The 5,667-nt window shown below is 34.9% G+C and overlaps 1 long non-coding RNA gene and 1 pseudogene across 1 annotated transcript; one reads left to right on the top strand and one right to left on the bottom strand.

Moving 5' to 3' along the window:
- Nucleotides 1–216: 216 nt before the first annotated feature.
- Nucleotides 217–2,316, bottom strand: LOC143597272 (uncharacterized). The gene is made up of 5 exons (XR_013146867.1): nt 2,096–2,316; nt 1,273–1,332; nt 1,061–1,191; nt 881–960; nt 217–422 (listed from the first exon to the last, which is right to left on the bottom strand). It is a non-coding gene; the product is annotated as an uncharacterized LOC143597272 (long non-coding RNA).
- Nucleotides 2,317–4,641: 2,325 nt separating this feature from the next.
- Nucleotides 4,642–5,449, top strand: LOC143597273 (L-type lectin-domain containing receptor kinase IX.1 pseudogene; annotated as a pseudogene).
- The last annotated feature ends 218 nt before the right edge of the window (nt 5,450–5,667 follow it).

Genomic DNA, 5,667 nt, shown 5'->3' with positions numbered 1-5,667 from the left:
CAAGACCTAAGCAGGAGGAGTAATGTTCATATATTTTTTTAAATATATTTTGTGTTTCAGCAATTTTTATATATTAAACCTATTAAACCTGCTAATAATGTTCATATTTTTACAATTAAGCATTTATCAAAGTTTCAAAATTATATAAAACATTCCATTTAAAATTAGAAATTAAAATGTCATATCCAAGTATCCTAACATATTAAAACCCAACCATTCAAACTAAAGCGTTTATAACCTATATTTTAACCATAGTTACTAACATAACTTCAATCTTTGTCACCCTATTGGGCATAGCATCTTTCTCCACCTTATCATTTTCCTTTTCGGTCACAACTCCTCAATTATTCCATTCAACATTTTTTCTTCTCTTCTTTCTTCTCCTTGACGAGCTCCTTGATAATCATGTTTAACTTTTTGATCTACAAAACGAACCAATGTATTTTCAATCATCAAAAGAACTGGTTTATAGAGGTCAAAGAAATCTAGGGTCAAGTCATGCTTTCTATTATAATCAAAGTACTCATTCAAATCATTATGGTTATCAAACGGGTCTTACACGCTAAAAGCAACCCAGTCCCGATCAATTGAAAAGATTAGACTTGGAAACCGACCATAATGCTTATAATCAGTTTAATTCCTAGGCGATCTCTCGTGTCCTAGAACCGTTTACTAGTATTATGTCTAAGAATTTCATATTATAATTTTGAAATTATTATTTCTTAAATTATATTTCACCATGTGTAATGAAAACTTAAATTATATTTCAATGCATCTTCAAGTAAAAGTTAATTCTATCATCATACTAAAATATAAAAAAGAATGACCACAAAATAGTTGCATCACCAAATATTTATATATCTGCATCAGCAACTATTACCTGATGTTGAATCGCTGATGGTTGGATCGGTGGTATTGTGAGTCGGTGCCCTGACAAAGACATCTAGCTCCAAATGATACCTAATTGACAAATGATAACAGATAATATGAGAAGAATAGTAAACAAATATCCCATTACATAGTGTAATTAGGCCAAAAAAGCTTAAGCTTTGCTAGTTACCTCAGGTATCATTTGATTCGTGTCATCAGTTAAAAGTTGGGTTCATTTATAATTGTTGCAAAAAATGGTCTTCCAGTTAAAAGTTCAGCAAAAATACAACCAATACTCCACGTGTCTATTGTTGGTGTATACTGCAAAAAATGGTATACAGGAACCGTTTTATTATATAAAGTTACAAAATTATGGTATTAATTAAAAAAAAACTATTTTACCTTGGAGAAAAAGGATGCACATAATTCAGGGGCTCTGTACCACCGTGTTGCAACATAATCCTGTAAACAAATCGAATAAGCATGTATTACTTAACCAAGAACTGTACTTGAGAAATAATTAGGCATATAGACAAACCAAACATTCATTTAACCATTTGCGAACTGATGGACGAGAAATTATTTTATAAAATAAACAAATGGACATGAACAAAAACAATGGTTCATTTGCGTTTGTTCTTTTACATATTTAAATAAATTTATATTATCATTTATTAGCTATGCTAGTTGACCTGTCAAGCCTTCGTTGATCAACTAACAGATTGAGTGAATGAACAAGAGCATGTTAATTTTCTTTACCCATTAAGTTTGTTTATGCTCATCGATTTAAGTTTGTTTAGAATATAAACAAACTAACACAAACTTGTTAACTTCCTTAGTAAATATTCGACCCGATACACTTTTTCTTTATAAACAATTAATGTGTTTAATACACTCTAGGCATTTTTTTGACCGTTTGACCCAAAAGGCCTATTCTAGAGATGGTAAAATAGACCGTTTGAGTTACGGGTCAAAACATAAATTAATTGGCCCGTGGCAGTTTGTAAAAAAATGTTCAGTTTTATATAGCAACTAATTATTAATGTCCCCCAATATGAATATTTTGACCCGTTGAGATAAAACGTAACCAATATTGACCCGTTTTCCCATTCAGTTAATGTTCAAAACTGCCACCTCTACCCTTTTACTTTACAATCTAATTAGCTAAGTTTTTTAAATGCAAAAAAAAAAATACAAAAACACTGAGTGTTTATGAAAATCATACCAGGGTCTTCTCGGAAGCCCGTCTCTATCAGTTATTGTACGTTCCGCCATCATTAATCTGTCATTTATTTCTCTCATTCTCCATGGCTGGTTTTTCCACATAAAAGCCCAACCTTTTCTCTTTCATATCCTGATAAATATTTTTTTTTAAATTTAACCAACATTTTAATTATATTATAAACAGAAACTCGAGTGATACCTTGATTTCTTCGTTTATCCGTTCAGCTGCAGTTTTCATTTTTTCTATAAAGTCTATCTTAGTTTCAACATGTTTGACTCATTTTTGTAAGATTGTTGGCTTAATTATCTTGGATTGTAGGTAATAATTGGAATAATATAGGGTAGGGTATAATGAACCAACTGATGAGCTTGATGAAAATACTAGAAAATGTTTTTCTCATGCGGTCTGATACGCACATTTCTGAGTTAAAACAAGTTTTTTTAAACTTGCGCATTTTAAACCAAGTTTGTGGCAGCAATCTTATATCAAGTATGTTAATATTTTTTACTCAATGTGTATTTTAATGCTCATAGACTCCTAAACCACTTGGCTTTTAAAAAAAACATCTAATTTTTATAAATGTTTAACAAAAAAGGTGGATGTCTAAAAAACAATGTACTTACAATGTTTGACCTGTACTTTTTAGTTTCAGTCTGCAACAAAATCTTTGCAAGTCACAATACTTTTTTGTAAACAAAACTTTTGACAACTTGAATCTATCACAAACCCGAACAATCTGCATGCAGCCACATTTACCAAATTGCCCTTTAATCAAAACTGAAAACTTGTTGTTAGACTTTTATGTGGTTAATTTATGGACTTGTCATAGCATTATAAAAAGCATAGGACTTGTTAAAAAATTTAACCAGAGAGGTGGCTTTGCTAAAAGGCAAGCACTTGCCAAAAAAATCTTACCAACTAGACTAAATTGGCAAGTACACAACATACAAGCTTTCAGTTTTACAAAGAAACTTAACTCATCAATATATAAGAAAAAATAAATAATTAAAATAATAGATTATTACTTATTATCTCTTTGTGTACACCATATGAATTAACAATCACAATAAACTACAAAAATGACCATCAGAACTAACGAACGCGTAAACAATAAACGAACATCAATTCAAATCCAACAATCACTAAATCACTAGATTCAGCTCACAATAAACCATCAACATTACAAATCAATCAATTATAACACACATAGAAACTTATCTTCATGAAATCCTAGTTCAACGGATATACGTACTGCCGAAACCCTAGTTCAACGGATATACGTACTGATTGAACACGTACCTTCGGCCATGTACGAAAGCTATCACTGGGGCGGGCTGGTCTCGGTGACGAATCCGCGTCAGCTTCGGCTCCGGCGTCCTTGCTTTCATTACTGGATTGCTTTGAAACCATGATTTACGGTGGAATTCAACTGAATTTTGATTGAATTTGATGATTGATCAGCTCATTGTGGAGAGTTGGGGTTTCAAATGAGGGTTAGGGCTTGTAAGTGAGGGTTCAGAGTGATTTGGGATTACGTACGTCGAATGTGATTAAAATTAAAATAACGGGGAACAAAGAGGGCTAATGTGCACCAGTTTTTATTCAAAGATACAACTCACGTGCTCTATTACTCCACGTAATTAATAACATAATTAATAAGCTTATTGCTACTGACGGTAGCAAATAAAAACTATCATTTGCCACGGCTAAGACGGTCTTAATGCTAAGTTGCAAAAACTACGTAGCCATCGTAAACTCCTTATAAACGGTTGCAAAAACTCCAACCACCTAGCCACCGAAAATAAACGGTTTCAAAAAATCCGACCGCCTAGCCACTCGGTTGCAAAAACTCCGACCGCTTAACCGCCGTTGCAAAAACTCCGACCGCCTAGCCACTCGGTTGCAAAAACTTCGACCGCCTAGCCACTCGGTTGCAAAAACTCCGACCGCTTAACCGCCGTTGCAAAAACTCTGACCGCCTAGCACTCGGTTGCAAAAACTCCGACCGTTTAGCCACAAAAAATAAATGGTTGCAAAAACTTTGACCGCTTAGCTACCGTGTCAATTAACTACACTTTTCGGTAGCAAATTTGCTAAATCGGTCGCTAAAATTGCTACCATTTTTTTCCGGTAGCAAATTTTGGTTGCAATTGCCCAATTTTCTAGTAGTGTTTGTTTTGTGGAGGAAGAAGAAGAATAACAAAGAAGATGGATTAGAAGATCTTGCATTTGATGAGGAGATGAACTATGAATTTGAAATGGGCGTTGGGGCTAAAAGATTCTCTTATTACGAATTAGCTTGTTCGACTAGTAACTTTGCAGATAAAGAGAAGCTTGGAGAGGGAGGATTCGGTGGTGTTTATAGAGGTTTTTTGAAAGATTCGTGCACATATGTTGCGGTCAAAACGGTGTCAAAGAGTTCAAAACAAGGGATTAAGGAATATGCATCACAAGTCAAGATCACTAGCTGATTAAGACATAGAAACTTGGTGCAACCCATTGGTTGGTGCCATGAGAAGCGAGAACTACTTCTAGTTTATGAGTATATGGAAAACGGAAGCTTAGATTCACATCTTTTTAAGGCGAAGTGCTTGTTGACATGGGGCACAAGGTATAAAATTGCCCAGGGTCTGGCTTCGGCTTTGATGTATCTACATGAAGAATGGGAGCAATGTATTTTGCATAGAGATATTATATCTAGTAATGTGTTGTTGGATTCGCATTTCAATGCAAAGCTTGGTGATTTTGGGTTAGCTAAGTCGGTTGACCACGAGAAAGGCTCGCAGACAACGATGTTGGCTGGAACAATGGGGTACATGGTTCCAGAATGTAGTGATTGGGAAGGCAGGAAAGGAATCAGATGTTTATAGTTTTGGAGTTGTTTCCTTGGAAATAGCATGTGGGCGGAAATGTATTGAGTTCAAGGCTGAAGAAAGTAAAATACAATTTATAGAATGGGTATGGAAGCTCTACGGGGCCGGGGCCCTTTTAGATACTGCAGATCCACGTATGGAGTTAGATTTTAATGAAGAAGAAATCAAGTGTTTGATGACAACTGGGTTGTGGTGTGTGCACCTTGGACCAGAACTTCGCCCATCAATGAGACAAGTGACTCAAGTATTAAACTTTGACACTTCATTGCCTATACTCCCTTCGAATATGCCAAAGGCGTCTTACTTGACGCCTCTCATGCCTTCTAGATTTGATGCCACTTCCATTATTCGGAATCAAGCATTATCTAACATAGAAGACACAGATTCCTCAAAGCAAACAACGCGATCGGCAACTTCTTCTTCTTCTTCTCAAGCCATATACTATACCTCTTACTTGACGCCTAATGTATACCACACGTGATTGTTGTTAAAGTATCTTAGGGTTAGGTTGTTTGGTTAAAATTTTATTTCGTTGTTTTTGCTTGTAAATCGTCAAAAGCTCTCACGTGGTATGAGAGCTTTAGATGTTCTGTCATCAACTCCACAACCACCATTCAACGTTGAGTATAGTTCTTAGGCCACCACCTATATTACTTAAGCATATTTTTTTTCTTCGGATTTACTTCACACAAAAACCAC

This window comes from Bidens hawaiensis, unplaced genomic scaffold (assembly GCF_021521415.1).
Source record: "Bidens hawaiensis isolate Kalapana, Puna unplaced genomic scaffold, B.hawaiensis_p1.1 tig00048053_1, whole genome shotgun sequence".
In the NCBI taxonomy this organism is placed as follows: Eukaryota; Viridiplantae; Streptophyta; class Magnoliopsida; order Asterales; family Asteraceae; genus Bidens; species Bidens hawaiensis.
Note: the sequence above shows the minus strand (reverse complement) of the source record. Positions and strands in the feature narration are given on the sequence as shown.